We start from the raw sequence: 18,062 nt of genomic DNA on the forward strand, positions 1-18,062 counted from the left end.
TAATTGAAAGGTAGCATATTTAACCAGAGAAGTTAAAACCAGTCATGCTCTGAGATGAGTTAGACCAGATCAGCTTCAGTTCTGTCCTTGCTGTGCCAGTTTGTATCGTATACCTCTCTGCCTACAGGACAAACAGAATGTTAGGAATGATTAAGAAGGGGATCACAAACAGATTGGAAAAGGTTATCATGCCGCTGTACCGGGCCATGGTGCACCCTCACCTGGAATACTGCGTCCAGCACTGGTCGCCTTATATAAAGAAGGACACAGTACTACTCGAAAGGGTCCAGAGAAGAGCGACTGAAATGGTTAAGGGGCTGGAGGAGTTGCCGTACAGGGAGAGATTGGAGAAACTGGGCCTCTTCTCCCTTGAAAAGAGAAGACTGAGAGGGGACATGATCGAAACATTCAACATAATGAAGGGAATAGACTTAGTAGATGAAGTCAAGTTGTTCACCCTCTCCAAGGTAGAGAGAACGAGAGGGCACTCTCTAAAGTTAAAAGGGGATAGATTCCGTACAAACGTAAGGAAGATCTTTTTCACCCAGACAGTGGTGGAAAACTGGAATGCTATTCTGGAGGCTGTTAAAGGGGAAAACACCCTCCAGGGATTCAAGACAAAGTTGGACGGGTTCCTGCTAAACTGGAACATATGTAGGTGAGGCTGGACTCATTTACATAGAAACATAGAAACATAGAAGATGACGGCAGAAAAGGGCTACAGCCCATCAAGTCTGCCCATTCTGCTTACCCACCCCCTGTCTATGCCCTAATGACCCAATTTCCTTATCTTGACCCTCGTAGGGATCCCACATGGGTATCCCATTTATTCTTAAAGTCTGGCACGCTGTCTGCCTCGATCACCTGCACTGGAAGCTTGTTCCGATGATCAACCACTCTCTCTGTGAAGCACTAGTCTTTGACCTGGGGGCCGCCTCGTGAGCAGACTGCTGGGCACGATGGACCACTGGTCTGACCCAGCAGCGGCAATTCTTATGTTCGAATATTGTGCCTTTCTGATCTTTGCGTGTGAGATGTCATTAAAGTCTGTGGAAGCGAATGACTTGTTGAAGTGACTGCCCTTAGATGCTTAACGAGTTCACATACAGTACAGCGAAAGAAGAGGCATTGCTTAGTGTTCCTCAGACATCTTCCAGATTATATTTTAAAAGTTCAGGCAAAATCATAGAAGCATTAATGCTACCAAACATCTACTGGTGACTTTTTTTTTTTATTTTTTTATTTTATAATTTATTTAGTTGCAGCCAAAATTAAAGTGCCTTTGGTGCAAAATATCTGAATTACTCCCTCCCTCATTCTATAATAAAGTACCAGTACATGCCAATTATGCACTAAGATTATACAATACTACGAATTATACCTGTACGAATGTTACATTTATGTGCTTGAATTGTGTGTACTTGGCAGTATTCTAGAATGTGAACGTGCAAGTCACATAGGCCTAGATTCTAGAAGAAAGTGCATTGAATGCTTGATTGCGAGATAGTGTTGCAATTTGCCCAATAAAGGTTTTGAAGAAGCATGACTTCATTATGCTCGGTCCTCCTTTTTAGGAGTGTACGGACTGGGCTGGTGAAGATAATATGGGAGGGAGTTTTCATCATGTTGGAATTCCAGGAGGAATGGTTGTGACATTTGATCTGTCCCTGAAGAAGAACTGAAATGAGGTGATCTGTCAGCAGTGGCGTAGGTAAAGGGGGGGGTCTGCCCGGCTGCTATCTTGGTGAGGGCACAGGCACCCGTCCTCCTCTCTGTCTCCGCTCCTCCCCCCTCCCCCCACTGCCGTGCATGCGTGCAGCTTCCCTTCCCCATACCCTTTTAATGTCCCTTGCACAAGCAGCAACCCCCAAGCTGCTGTCGTACCAGCGTTAGCTCTTCCTCTGTTGTCACTTCCTGGACCTGCACCTAGGAAGTGACATCGGAGGAAGAACCAGCACTGGTGCGACAGCAGCTTGGGGGTTGCTGCTTGCACCAGGAACATTACCGAGGTACAGGGGAAGGGAAGCGGCTTGCTCGTGGCAGGAGGGGTTGGGGAAGGAGCATGTGGAGGTGGGGGGGGGGCAGGGGAGGTTTGCCCTGGGCACCTCTCGTCCTCGCTACACCAATGTCTGTCGGGCAGTATTGAGTATTCTTGTGCCGTAAAGATTAAGATAAGTGGTAAGTTTTATGCATGACAATTTTTAAATTTTGAATTGTTGTTTTTAAAAAAAACCCCAAACTCTCGAGAATCTTCAGTAAAGTAGAATTAATTTACAGACCGGCTCTTTTAATTGTCAATTTTCAGCAACTGCACTTTATAGTATTGCATGAATGTTTTATATGGCACTCAGTGGCACTGAGAAGTTTATGATGTGAAGAGCGGCATTATGGTTGGCCCACTTAGGCCCCCTTTTATGAAGCTGCATTAGGCTTTTTTATCGCTGGCTGCGTTGATATTAGCTCTGACGCTCTTAGGAATGCTATGAGAGTTAGAGCTTTTACTGTCATGGCTGGTGATAAAAAAGCCTAATATGGCTTCATAAATGAGGGGGTGGGTGGGCGCGTTTAATTTGTAAACTGCTCTGATCAGACGATGGTGGAGCGGTATGTCAAACAAGGGGCCAATGAAAAATTCCCAGCCAAACCAACAAAGTTGGGTCAGTCTCCATCAAGAGCTATACACTTAGTCCAGTGATTTTGCCACTTTTTTTTTCATTTCGTATTTTTCCGACGGAACAAAAAAAAGTGGAAAAATCACTGGACTAAGTATATAGCCTTCGATGGAAACTGCCCCAACTTTGTTGGTTTGGCTGAGAACTTTTCAGCCCTTCATAAACATAGGGCTACTGTCCGATTGATAGTTTGCATCTTTTATAATGGTTGTCTGTGTGTGGTCACAAGGTGTCATGAAATAAACTGCACTGGTGTACATCTGAAGTGAAATACCTGGGTTTTGTCCTGTCTCATGGTCAAAGGAAAATCTGCACTTTCTGCATTGCTGCTATTCTGGGTCTGCCCCGCCCAGCTACCAAGAAAGACATGCTTACTTTTCTTGCTATGATTGGTCACTGCCGCCAATGGATCTCTGCTTGTTCCTTCTATGACCAGATTTTGAGACAGACCCTGGTTTCTGAAATGACTGCTCTTATCAGATGGACTTATGAAATGTTGGACATTTAAGATGTGCTTTGGTTTCTAGCTCAAGTTTGGGTTTTCCTGCTTATGCCCACATGTTTTATCTCTTTGTTTGGGACTATTGTAACACCATGAAGGGAGAACATGGCGGTAAGTTACGCTCTGTTGCCTTTTTTTATAGTCACTCCTGTTCAAGTTCCCTGGCTGCTTGTGCTATGGTGGTAGAGATGGTTACTTTTCTGATCCTAGGTCACCCCATTACCCTTCATACTTTTCACGATGTCCAAGCCCTTCTTTTAAATAGGCTTCTGGGTCTCAAGGGTGAACAGGATTCTCTTCCTCTCTTTTTTCACAGCTTCAGTCCTTTGTTACCACCCCCTCCTCTGAATTTGATGCCTGGCGTTTGGCAGGTGCCCAAAGCCGCCCTTTTGGACGGACTTTGGTGCAAAGAGGGGAAACCCTGGATACCAGCTGCTAGCTCTCCCTTATTCATTGCCCAATATCATGGCATTGGTTATCGTAGTGCTCGCTCGACATTTTAACTTCTTGCTAGTGATATTTTCATTCTTGACCTTTTGCTCCTTGATACAGAGATATATAGCTCAATAATTACAGCTGGCACGGTTGTGAATTGAAAATAAATTGGAAAATACAATTCCTTTCTATTGTTTTAGCTGAAATTAGGATGTTGCTAATTTAAAATGTTTTTTCCGGATTTATACATAGCCATCCCAGATCCATTTTGGCACAGATATTTCTAATGTTTTCCACGGGTCCTCTTTATCACTGCAGAGATAGAGACGCTCCAAAGAGACATTAGCTTTATGCCTTTTTCCAAATATGAGATGGTTATGATATACATTATTTGTAGTTTTGGTTTTTTTATATCAATGTGTTTATTTGCAGTTAAATTCAGCCCTGCACACTTGACAGATGGAGTAATAGCTCCACGCTTAAAACTTTATGTTTTGTCTGTGTCATGTTTACTTGTTTTAGTTTAGTGGGTACCCCAGGATACATAATATTGGCCATTTTTAGAGCTCTTTTTCCACTTCTTACTAGCCTAACTGCGCAATGTTCTTTTACTTTTAGCTTTTATATTCTGAATATAGTTTAGTTAGGGGTTATAAGAAAAAGCTTTATTTTATAAAGCATTTATTTCGTGGTGTTCCCTACATATGATCCATTCAATATACATTTCTGAATACATTCAGTACATCAGTATGGTCTCTCTGAAGTGCATAATAGTTATATGAAGCACGAAAAAACATATCTTTTTGGATTGTTCAATTAAGAACCTTAAGTAACTGAGTATTGTCTCTCTTTTGCCATGGCTATGCTAAGTGAATGAATTGGTATTGTTACATGTTGCCACATTCAGTACAGGCAACATGGTTTCTCTTGTTTTCTATCTCTTATTTGGATCACATTGGAGTACAGCTGCTGAATGATATTTGGAATGCTTTCCAAGCATTTCTTTTCAAGTATCTCTTTCTGTATGCACAGACATCTGGCTGTTCTCCCTTTGAGATTCTCACGGGATCACCTTTCCCCGCCCCATGGGTAGATTTTCCCTTGATACAGGAGGAATACGTCTAAAAGCTAATTGAAATATTAGGGCTTGTTCAAAGAAACGTGTCTTGCACTTCTCCTTTCTCTCCACAGATTCCTACCCATTTTTTCCAGCCTGGTGATTATCCAGCAGCTTTCCAAGGATCGGAAGCAGACGGATTTCCCCTTTGGCCTTCCCACTACTGTGATCGCTGTGCCCAGGCCCGCTGCACTCACTGAGGAGTTTCCTGTTTGGATCCACGCAAGTCGCTTGAAGAGGGTTAACCTAAAACCCCAGAAGCAAGTCTTCCCTGCGCAGATTTCACCTCCTCCAGTGGAACAACATAATGATCTCATTGCAGCATTCTACCAACTTTATCATTCTCTTACTGGCACTGCTGCTGCTAGTTTTTCTCCCTGTATGGATCATTTCTAACTGGGTCTACAGGGATGATGTGTTCTGGGTCCATGACACTTTCTGCCCATACCCATCTGTAAATGACATTCCTGCTGTAAACAGCACCCCCGACACCTCTTTGCGAACACGACGTCAAGCTGGACTACTCCCTCGCAAAGGCTGTCCTTCAATTGGAATCCAGAAAAGACCGATAGTATGCTACCCTTTGGTATAATTCCAGCAGTGTGCAAGTTGCCACCTTCTCCTTTGAGTATTGTGACATTGTGGACTGTTCATCAATTGATATCCCAAGGCTGTGCCATTGGTCCTCAGAGATTCCTAAAACTAAGGACATATATGTATATGTTACTGACTTACGTTGGGGGGTTAAGTGTGCATTCTGGGGAGTGGTAGGGTGGAATATTAATACTGACTGGGCTTATAAACTAGAAAATACTCTGAAAAACAGTGGACCAAAATGGTAAATCACTGCTTACTTGTATGACCCTTCATAAGGTTGGACACTGTTATAGGAAAAGTGTTCCTGTACAAATTATTAAGCTTTCTCTTACTATTGACAACCCTAGACCTACTGATGAAGGTATGTACATTATGGACATGTGGTTTAAGGGTGGGTCTAGCTATCCGACCTATCAGTTTTCTTATGGGATCTATCTACCTCCACTCATCCTCTCCCGCCATTTTGTGGGGGCCTCAAAAAATACTAACCCACTGGTCCCTACATTCAATAAACTTACTGACATGATGGCTATTGCCAATCCCACTTTTGAAGATATTGTGGCTGTTGAGGTAGGGTTTTCAGAACGTAACCTTTGGTTAGAATGGATGAAATTCACTGCTGATCAACATAATAAGAGTAATTGTTACATATGTGCTCAAGCTAGACCCCATCTAGGAACCGTACCTCTGGACCTCCCTCCTGGTATCCAACCATGCCTTTTTGGGTTATTTACCAGTATCTCCTCTAATTTTACCTATCCTCTTTGTGCACTGTAGTGTTCTAAATACCCTTTGTTGCCAGGACAGCAAAAGCTTGATATTGCCGTTACCATCTATAAGGGCAATTACACATGTCATGTTTCTAATCTGACACAGGGTAGTTTTGTAGGTAATTTACCCCCAGGTTATTGTTCTGTCTTGGCTCATAGGTATGCCCCATTGTTGCTGCATTAGATTTGATATTTACTGGCTTTATGGAGACTTTTGGCTCCCTGTTAAGCTACCCAGCCAGTGGATAGGCCAGTGCACTTTAGTTAAGGTTACCATGCTTCTGCATATTCTTTCTGAAAGGCATCCTTCCTATTCACATGGTTTTTCCTTTTATTTGTCTTGATATAAATCTGATCACATGTATACATAGATGCTATACGGGACTACCAGATCGACGCCATGACATCCCTGGCCCAGTGCATCCCTGCCAGCAGCTCATCGTCAGCACGCTCCGGTCTTTGTTGTGCAGCACACCAGACTACTCATGTGATCCCTGAAAGGGCACCTCAGACGTCACTGGGACCAGTGTACCCAACCTCTGACTACCCACCTACTGGAGCTCAGGGCCTTAGGGATGCCCTCGAAACCTTCAAACAGGCAGGGCAGTCCTCACCCAAACAGAAAACCAGGTGGCCTTGCACTATATCAACAAACAGGGAGGGACAGGGTCGACCTCGCTATGCAAGGAAGCTTGCCACATGTGGGAGTTCTCCAACTCCATTCAATGCCCCATCCAGGCAACTTACCTCCTGTGGGAGCAGAACGACCTGGCAGAAAGACTCAGCCACCAGCTGGATCCCGATGAGTGGTGTCTCAACCCAGCGGCGATGAAGAAGATCTTCAGCACCTGGGGCACACCGAGCATCGACCTGTTTGCAACCGAACCGAACTCAAAATACTCGACCTTCTGCGCAAAGAGATCAACCCATCACCAACTCAGCCCCGACGGTCTGTCTGTGAGTTGGAACACCCTAAATCCTGCAGAAGATTCTTCAGGACAGAGCAACGGTGATCATGATTGCCCTGTTCGGGCTCCTGCAACCATGGTTCCCGTTCCGGCAAGGGATAGCGGTTCACCCACCTCTCCCCGCTCCCGATCAGTGCAGTTCTCATTACACAACGCGGGAACCTTACCCTCCACCACGACCTGCGTTCCTTAGCCCTGACCGCATGGATGATGAGAGGATGAACCTACCACAAGACATGGAGCACACTCTTATGGCAGCCAGAAGACCTTCAACCAGAAAACGCTATGGGTTGAAAGGGAGAAGGTCCCGCTACCAGTGCACAGACACGCAGCGAGACCCCTACAACTGCCCCATACCGGACATCCTGCAGTACATACTGAGCTTATCTCAGGGGGACCTAAAACCCACTTCCATCAAGGTCCACCTAAGTGCAATCACGGCATACCACGCTGGCCTAGACAGCAAACCAGTGTCGAGGCATCCAGTAATCACAAAATTTCATGAAGGGACTGTCCAATCTGCACCCACCGATCAGACCATCACCGCCCGGATGGGACCTCAACTTGGTGCCGCATCATCTCACCTCGACCCCTTCAAACCTTTGGGGGAGGCAGATCCCGTATTCCTGGCTGGGAAAACCCTGACCATCGTGTCTACCGACACACTCCCTCATGAGAACAGTGTGGTACCCAGAACCCACCCCCGATTCTTGCCAAAGGTGGCTTCAGCGTGCCTCCCGGCACTCTACATCTCCCCACAGGGAGGCACACTGCCACCTCAGCAACACCTCCTAGACTGTGTGCGGGCCCTGACTATGCAGCAGATTAGACAAGCCTCAATTGTTCGTCTCCTACGACCAAAACAGACCAGGACTTCCGGCCACCAAACGCAGGCGCTCGCGCTGGATATAAGAGTGCATCCCCTTCACCTATAGAAAAGCGCAGCATCAACCGCAGGTGGGAGCCAACGCCCACCAGCGCAGAACCATAGCCAACACAACGGCACTTCTGCACCACACACCAATAGGGGACATCTGCGATGCAGCTACTTGGTCCTCCATGCACACCTTCACCAAGCACTACTGCCTCGACATAGCATTCCACGCTCCAAATGCATTCGGCCGAGCAGTCTTGGAAGTGGCTCTTCCCTCCCAGGAGGGACAGCAACCACTAGCACAGCCTTGACAAACACTAATCAAGTAGGGGGTTATAAATATCGACAAACACTGTTCAAGTAGGGTGTTATAGATATTGATTAAGTAGGTCTTCCAGCACTCCTTCCTAGACTGAATGTGGAATAGGCAAGTATGAATTCTCACATGCAAGTACGATTTGTCACTGTTGACCAGTTGGTTTCTCACTGTTCATTGATTGTCATTGACCAATTTCACTGTTCTGTGAGTTAAGTAGGTCTTCCAGCAATCCTGTCTAGTCTGAATGTGGAATAGGCAAGTATGAATTCTCATATGCAAGTACGAATTGTCACTATTGACCAGTTATGAATTGTCACCGTTGACCAGTTGGTTTTCTCACTGTTCATTGATTGTCATTGACCAGTTTTCGCTGTTCTGTGAGTTAAGTAGGTCTTCCAGCACTCCTGTCTAGACTGAATGTAGAATAGGCAAGTATGAATTCTCAAATGCAAATACGAATGGTCACTGTTGACCAGTTGGTTTCTCACTGTTCATTGATTGTCATTGACCAGTTCATTGTTCTGTGAGTATTATTGCTCAGTTAACACAGCACTTTATCTAAAACCTTGTTTCCACAACTTTATCTGCTTTGCCTGATTACCCTGCCCGGCTCGGCCTCCACAGCCAGGCGAGGGATGCACAAAGCGCTAAGGCGCAGGTCCAGTAGGTACATCCCTCGGCTAGGGAGTCACCCATATGTGGCTGACTCATCCTGCTTGTCCTAGGAGAAAGTGTAGTTACTTACCTGTAACGTAGGTTCTCCGTGGACAGCAGAATAGTCAGCCACACAACCCACCCGCCTCCCCATACGGCCAACCCGGCCACAGCTAGGAACATCCTGGGGATTAGGGGGAAGCAGGGGGAAATGGGTAGTGCTCGGGCATGCCCAGTGGGGCCCGGGCACTGCACGTGCTCAGAGAAAAAAAAAAATCTCTCTGAGCTATTGGAGAGCTTATCCGCAAATTGGGAGATGTTGGGACAACACCCATATGTGGCTGACTATCCTGCTGTCCACGGAGAACCTACGTTACAGGTAAGTAACTACACTTTCCAGGCTGGCCAGAGCTGGGGATGTTGTGCAGAGAGTGCTAACGTCACCTGGATGTATGGATTCTTATGAGCGGATCTCAGTGGGAACCAGGAACCAAACGTGTCCCACCCCCTTCCCCTTTCCTGGCTGCTATTTCCGCTACTGCTGTCTCCAGCCACGCTTGTCACCCAGTGATGTTACTCCCTATACACGGGAGCAGGCGGCATCCCAGGGGTAGCAGTGCTTGGCGGTTGCTTTGGGGGGAAGCAGATTTCAAGGCTGCAGAGCAGAGAGGCAGCGGGCAGGGCGGTATGTGAAGTGATTGCAGGGCTGCAGAACAGTCGGCAAAGGACGTGAGCGACTGGTCCTCACCAGTCGCTTCTTTCTTGATTGGCCGGCCCAGTCGGAGTTCCTTACTTTTTTGTGTGAATCGCTGCCTTCCCTACTTTTGGATGTCCTTCCCCCTCATTTGCATGCGCAGATCAGAATCGGATTGGGAGGCAGGTTAGTGAATCGGGTCCGGGTCGCAAAGGGGTCGCTAAGTGGTCGGGATTGATCTGTGGGCTTAGTGAATCTAGCCCCTTGTAGGGCAACCGAAATAAGGTGCTGCTGGGTGAACACTCTCAACAAATATAGATAAGGGTGCGATTGTTATAATTTGGATTTAAATTTGTCTGTGTTTGAGATCTGTATATCAAGAGGTTGCAAACAAAGGGTGGCTGTTTTCTTTACTGATATAATTATCCTCTACAAGGCTACTCTGTTTTCTGCCAGGATACAAATAACCTTTGAAATAGCAGGCTCTGTTTACAAATTCTCATCAGCCCTTAATGACTCAATTTATTAATTTATTTATTAAAAAATTTATATACCGCATACAACTATGCGGTTTCTATATCACATACATAAAATCTTGTTTCCCTGCGATTACCACATATAACATAGACATGTCTAAACAACATCATTAATCATCCCTGTTATAATGAATTCGCCAAATTAAAGCATATTTATAAGCTTTTATTTATTTATTTGCATTGTTAATGTTTTAGGGAATACTATAATTCAGCTTGAAACCATTTCTCCTGCTTTCTCCCATAGTCCAGCCTGTTCTTTCTACATAGCGCTTGAGGTGTGAGTGATGAGGTTGTATGGTGTTAATGGGTATTTTTTTCTCTCTCTCTCTGTTATTATTCAGCAGAACTTGCAGTTTACTGAGTGTGGGGATCATATATGGGAAAAGGCATGGCATGTAAAGCTTGGCCAGCTGTGTTGTGCAATGTGACCTGAAAGGTTCTGGATAGAAAGGCCTTTCACATCTAAGGCCCCTCCTTTTTTTTTTTTTTTGTTATGCTCCTCTGTGTGTGGATGCCCTGTTGAATACTATATCTTTGAGTCTTCAAATAGTGGGTTTCGGCCACTTCTGAACAATGGACAGTCTTTCCCTCGTGTATGTTGGAATGTACTCTGGCCAAATCGCAGATTGAACCAATTAATCTCATGACAAAAAAAAAACCCCTTTCACAGGATCTTTCTATTTTTGCTCTTTGTGCAAGAATCCGCCCTTCCCATTACCTCTAGTATGTCTGCCACAAAGACACCTTTGTAGTTACTCAGGCCTGGGTTTTTGCCCCTTTCACATGAATAATCATTCCCTTTTCAGCTCGTGAATAGTCAATCAGTGGTTCCCAAGGTCAATCTTCCTTATTTTCTAACCGTCTTGGAAACTTTGTTTTTGATTATTCAGTAAATAAAACAACCAGATCTATTATAAAATAAATGAATATGTGTCAGATATTATTTCCTCTTTGACACTTGTGTGTACACAGCATAGAGTGGCAACTTTGTGTGATAGGCAAAGTGTTTTCACCACAGCTCTCCCTGGCCTCACTCCTTAATGAAAAAAAGATGCAAAGAATTTCTTCGCTCATAACTCAGTCCTCTTTCCTTTGTTATCCACCTTATAATAGTTGATGACTAGGCCCCTCTCTCTGGGCTGAGCACCCCCTTTTACTACAATGGAAGCAATTCGCTTCGTAGCCTTTTTTTGTGTAAGAATGAGTTTTCCAAGATTGCCAAGTTCCAGGAGGAAGAATTTTTGGTTAATCCTGTTTTTTAACTTACATTCCAAAGCAATGTAGTAATTGTAGTCCCTGATTCATTGCATTGAAATGAGTACTTCCAGTCCCATAATGCATCAGGATAGCATTGTCTGAAAATACAAGTCTGGCCTAGAATCTTCCTGAAGGAACTGGGTAGCTTGGTAGCCTGGCAGCGTGTCTAAATTGAGCTGTGGTTTTCGGCACGGAGGCTCCATCTCCATGGTTGTGGCGACACCTGCCTTTCATCTGGGCAGAGCTGGAAGTGTTTCTGGCTTCATCGGCGGGGACTACATCTCACAGTCGACGTCCTGCTGGCACTGAGTTGGCGCTGTCTGGCGGCAAGGCGTGCCTTTTGCCCCGGCTTCCAGCTTTGCCCAGCCTCCGGGGCTTCTGCTGGATCTCTGCGGGAGATCGGCTGGGCTCTCTTAATTCTCCTCATTGTGGTCTGCCACTGGAGTTGGGGCTTCTGCCTACTTTGATCCAGCCATCGTCGTCCAGCTCTGCTGAACTTTCTGCTCAGCTTCAGAGATCGGCCGGACTCTCCAGTGTGTAGCTGGCGGTTGGGAGCTCGACTGGAAGCTACCCATGGAAGTCTACCAACATCGGGCAGGCAATTCAAATGCTTAAGAGTCAGCATGCATCTAGCACAGGGGTGGGCAACTCCGGTCCTCGAGGGCCGGAATCCAGTCGGGGTTTCAGGATTTCCCCAATGAATATGCATTGAAAGCAGTGCATGCAAATAGATCTCATGCATATTCATTGGGAAAATCCTGAAAACCCAACTGGATTCCAGCCCTCAAGGACAGGAGTTGACCACCCTTGATCTAGCACAGGGGTATCCAACCTTTTGGCTTCCCTGGGCCGCATTGGCTGAAAAAAATGTTTCTGGGGCCGCACAAACACGGAAATGCTGCAGCAAGACAGAGGAGGGAGCCAGCAAGACGGTAAACACCCGGGGGCAGCAGAGGAAAAACACTGCATCACCCTCAACCGGGGTTGCATGCGGCCCTCGGGCCGCAGGTTGGACATCCTGATCTTGCTCCTACTGAGCCAGGATTAGAGGATTAGTGGCAGATGAGCTTCTCTCAGAGTCTTTGACTGAATGGGACTTATTTTCTATTACTTTTCTCTTGTAGGGTTGCCTAATTTTGCCCTCTCTTTTGCTTTCTACTTCTTTATTATGCCTTGATACTTTATTTTGCAGTTTCTTTATTCAGCCAGTTTATACGCCTTTTTGTATTTACAGTACACTTTTTTCTTCTTATCTATTTCGTAATTAATCTTTCTTCTATGTTTAATCTAATTTAGATTGTGAGCCCGCTGGGACAGTCTGTAATGTATTTCAATCGTATTAGTATTGTAAACTGCATAATACTTATGTGCAAGCGGTATATCAAATTTAAAAAAATCAAATCAAATTAGTGTGGATGGCAGACTGGATAGGTCATGTGGTCTCTGTCAATTGTCATACCTATTGGTGTAGTTTGCCTGTTTACAATGAGGAAGTGGAAAGGTCAAAGGATAAGGAAGTCATACAGGCAGTGGAGAGAGGGTACCAGTTCAGCATTAGCACCCATAACTTTAGGGCAGTGGTCTCAAACTCATGGCCCGGGAACCACATGCGGCTCGCCAGGTCCTATTTTGAGGCCCTCTGTATGTTTATCATGATCACAAAAGTAAAATAAAACAGTTTCTTGATCATATGTCTCTTTAGATATAAATTACAATATTATTATTAAGACTTAGCCAAAAGGAAAGATTTATAAATTATAAAGAGTTTTACCTCATGCAAAATTGTCATTTCTTTAATAAGACGTTAACTTTTTTTTTTTTTTTTCTGAGGCCCTCCAAGTACCTACAAATCCAAAATGTGGCTCTGCAAAGGATTTGAGTTTGAGACTAGAGAATGACACGGTGACAAAATTCATCACCGTTCCCGTCCCCGCGGATAACCGCGGGAAATAATCCCATGTCATTTTCTAATGTCTATTTCAACCTCAGTCCTTCTACACCAGCATTCTTCAAAGCAAAGCTTGCGGGTCAGTGGTTGTGGCCATTCATACTCTGATTCTTCCCTCTCTCCTTAAAGAATGACATGAAGATGGTTTCCCACGGTTATCCGCGGGGACGGGAACGGTGATGAATTTTGTCACCGTGTCATTCTCTATTTGAGACCACTGCTTAAGGGTGAGCAAAGTACTCCTATGGCTATGCCTTTTCTAACTTACTTGCAGGTGGACTGAGGCCCAGAGTTCTAAACTGTGGTCAAATGTGCTTTTTTACTGCAGCAACATTTACCATGGCATTCAGTAATTTGCTCAAAACTGCAGTCTAGTGAATGGTGCTTTAGTTTAAAATAAGTTTCGCTGCAGCTGGGAATCATTCACTAAAGATGCACGCAGTATTATACAGTATTTATTTATTTAAAAGATTTCTCAACCGCCTATTCTTAGGCGGCTTTACAAATAGCAAAATACAGAAAAACCAAAATTTATACAAAACAGACATTTCAAATCATTCAATGAAAAAGAATTAAGTCGCAGTACTCAATTATATATCAATTCAAAACCCGGAATAAACCAGAATCATCATTCACTGGAATGTTTCTATAAAAAGTGTAGTCTTAAGCATTTTCTTAAGCTTCTGAATGTCAGGAAGAGCTCTTTGCGGTCCAGTTAATTTGTTCCACAGAGTTACTCCTTTGATGGAAATAGCAGAAGATTGCATGTCCTCATAGCGCACTTTTGAAAAGTCCATCAACGACTATTCGTATAATGCAGGGGTTCTGCATCTAAGGGCTCCTTTTATCAAGCCGCGCTAGCGGTTTAACGCGCCTAATAGCGTGCGTTAAACTGCCGGCCGCGCTAGCCGCTACCGCCTCCTCTTGAGCAGGCAATAGTTTTTAGCCAGCGTAGGGGTTAGCGTGTGATGAAAAGTTGCGAGCGTTAACCCCGCTAGCGCGGCTTGATAAAAGGAGCCCTAAGTTTCGGCTGGTGTGAATCCTCATGCTCAAAGTTTGGCATGAGGCGTGCAAATGGCGTGCAACTCGGAGCGCTGTTTATAGTATAACACTTCATGCAGATTTTTTTTCAGCACCCAAATTTAGGCGCCTTGTACTAAATCTAGTCCTTTTTACATAGCATGCACTCATATTACAGATAGGCATATATATGCATGGAATAAGGGTGGGCTCGGACAGCATTTACAATTACATGTGTAATTTATAGAATATTATACCCCTGATATTCAGTGATAGTTAGCTGTCCAGAAACAGTTCCTGGCCAGCTAAAAAGCACTAAGTTAGCTAACCGCCAATATTCAGCAGTCCGGTCACTGGCTACGTCACATGACATAGTCAGTCAATGCCAATATTCATTAGCTGACCGGCTAAGTCTAGTGGCCAGATAGACCCACCAGGTCTAAGTTTGGCCGCTATGGGGCTCATTTTCAAAAAAGATAGACATCCAAAAGTCAGCACTTGGACGTCTTGCTAGTACTATTTGATAAATTCATTTCTTAACTGAAGTTTTATTCTTAACAATAATTTTAAACTCTATATTTTAGATAACAGCTGTACTTTTATTCTTTGTACTTCGCTGATTGTCCAGCTTCTTTTCTGTTTAAACCACCTAGAAGTCATTTGATTGTTGGCGGTATAGAAGAATAAAGTTATGTTATTTTATGTGAGCATTCTCAAAACAGACTTTCTAGATTTCTTTCTGGTTGTTCTGTCTCCAGTGCATCCAAATCTTAAGGGGGACATGTTAGAGGCATGCTATGGATGGGCTTAGGGCAGGCTTAGGACTTGGATGCTCACCAGGTATAATAAAACCTTTAACAAAAGGTCCTAGGCTTCTTTTTAGTTTGGAGCTAGACCTGATTTAAAAACATCTAAATGCTAAAAAGGTGCCCAAACTGACCAGATGACCACTAGAGGGATTAAGGCATGACCCCCCCTTACTTCCGCAGTAGTCACTGACCCCCCTCCCACCACCCAAAGATGTTAAAATAAAAACAACCCAGTGCATTCAAGCCTGTATTAGGAGGGTGTGCTGAAAAGTTCTCAGCCCAAGCAGCTTCACATCTTAACATAGACATTTGAGCCCAGAGAGCAGAGGTTACTGCAGTGAATTTCACATTAAAAGTTTCAGTACAGATGTCACCATATCTTGCTTATATTGTATGGTCAGCCCTCAACCTACTGTACCTACATTAAGATGACACCTGCAGGCATAAGGGCTATTGTTGTGACGTACAGGTGGTTACAGTAAGTTTTGGGTGGGGTTTGGAGGGATCACCATACAAAATGAGCAAGATATAGTGACATTTATACCTGGGACTATTAATGTGAAATTCACTGCAGTACTTCTTAGAAAAGCCCCTCTGCTATGCTCAGCTGTCTGAACAGATTGCTAAGAATGCAGACTGCCTAGAGGAAAACTTGCTTTTGTGCGTTTTTCATATGAATGTATTTTTATTTGAGAATGGCCAAAAAAGATGGACATACTAAGGACCAAAATACCTACATCGGTAATTAAAAAAAAAAAATAGACGTCTTGCTGTTTTGAGAATGGACATGTTCTCTACTGAATTTCTGGATGTCTTTCCCAAAAAGTCCAAACTTAGACTTAGACGTCCTATTGAAAATGCCCCTTCACATCTGCAGCACCTGAATTTAACCCAGAAATTCACTGCTAGTGGTGCAGCTGGTGGCTAGGCTGCCTCCCATGGTCTGAATATTGGGCACTATCCCCCTCTTTTACTAAGGTGCGCTAACCGATTAGCGCACGCTAATCGAATTAGCGCACGCGTCCATAGATTAACATGCACTTAGCATTTAGCTCGCGCTAATCGGTTAGCGCACCTTAGTAAAATAGGGCCTATGTTTTGTGCATATCTCCGGCATTTATTTATGAATATTTACACTAGTTCTATGGCTGACATATGTGTTTGTGCCTAACTGCATAGGTGTCTATATACCTGATTATGCCTGTATTCTATAAAATAAAGTAGGTGCCTACCTTTCTTTATGGAATAGGTTCCTTATGGGCACCCTCTAGGCACCTAAATATAGGTGCACTTATAGAATCTATTCTGTTTATAGTGTAGCTTCAGATAAATTAATATTCAGATTGCGATTATTTCAAAATTTGTCTGGAAGGCTAATTTTTTCTACCAAGAAATATTAGAGAGCGATTTCATTGGCTGCATATTAGAGCTTGGATAAAATTCAAAATAGCTTGCTTGGTTTATAAGGCAATTCATGTTTTCAACTCGGATTGATTAGATAAAACTTATGTAATCCCCCAATTTTTTTTTTTTTACATCACAAAGTACTTATGTTAAATTTCCCTTCTGTTAAAATATCTCCAGGAAGAAGCAACTGGAATATACTTTTGTCTATCAGAGTGCTAAAGTTTGAAATCATCTACCTCTTAGTGTAAGACAATTAGGTTGTTTTTTTTTTTTTACAGCTTTTCAAAAGAGCTCCATGTGTTCAGAATTTGTTACACATGGGTCTTGACTGAATTTGCCTGATTGTTCTGTTATGGATTTTTATAAATATGCAATTCTTCCCGTTTAGGGTTTGCTTGTCTGTTATTTGCACCGAATCTCAATGAATGGTAGCAGACTATATGCACTCAGATTAGATTAATCCCCCCCCTCCCCACAAACCAGGTGCATCATTCTGTTATTGCAGCTTCCCTGGAAAGTCGATGTCTCAGTTATCATTAGTCAGCATTCTTTACGCCTGCTTTTTTTTTTTTTTCGCAGTCAGCTATTTGGGATAGAAATGCATTCATTTAAAAATCAGTTGTGTTTATGCTGATTACTCTCCTCTCTCAGGAACACCTCTTTTTAATCTGGATAAAGTCTGTGTACTTTGAAAACCTTTTAGCTGCACCAAGAGGGACGGTCTACCTGGGTAAATAATCTATTGACCCAGATAAATGTATCTGAAAATTGTCCTCTCTAGGTTATGTAATGGATAAGCATTATTGAATCCCATGGCTGCTTTTATTGCTAGATGCCTTAGGTACAGTTTTTATTCTATCTAGATATGACAAGATGGAACAGTGGAGAAACAAATCTAAGGAGCCAGGCTGAAACAGGGTTCTCTTACTAGCTCAGGGGAGTCAATGAAGAAGTTGTAGGTAGGACTGTGCACAAAATCTTAGCTGTGAGCGTTATACTGTGGCATGCAGAAAGCTAAGTTTATGGGAATTTTATGCATGCAGAACTTACTTGTAAATTGGGGGAGGGGGACTGTACAAAAGTTGCACAGTTTCTTGTGAACATGTCAGAACAAAATGACACCTGTTCTTCAGTATAAGCCTTGCAAATATATTTTTATTTTATTTTTTTTAAATATCTTTATTAGAGCAAACAGGACAGCCACAACTCAAAAAGAAACATGCCATCAAAAGCAACAGTCCATACCAACATAACATGTACAGCACAGTATGCGAAACCAAATGATAAAACACAACCAAGCCATAGGTCTCATCTATGTCATGGCTGGCTGCCGGCCCATTTAAAATATATGACGGCCTATTAGCCACCAGCGTAGAGAGACTAGACCGCCACCTCTCCAATCTGCTGACCACGACGCCCAACTACAAAACATTCAGGCAAAAATCTTAAAACTATACTATTCAAGAAATATGTCAAATGATCT

The sequence above is a fragment of the Geotrypetes seraphini genome, chromosome 8 (assembly GCF_902459505.1).
Source record: "Geotrypetes seraphini chromosome 8, aGeoSer1.1, whole genome shotgun sequence".
NCBI classification, from domain to species: domain Eukaryota; kingdom Metazoa; phylum Chordata; class Amphibia; order Gymnophiona; family Dermophiidae; genus Geotrypetes; species Geotrypetes seraphini.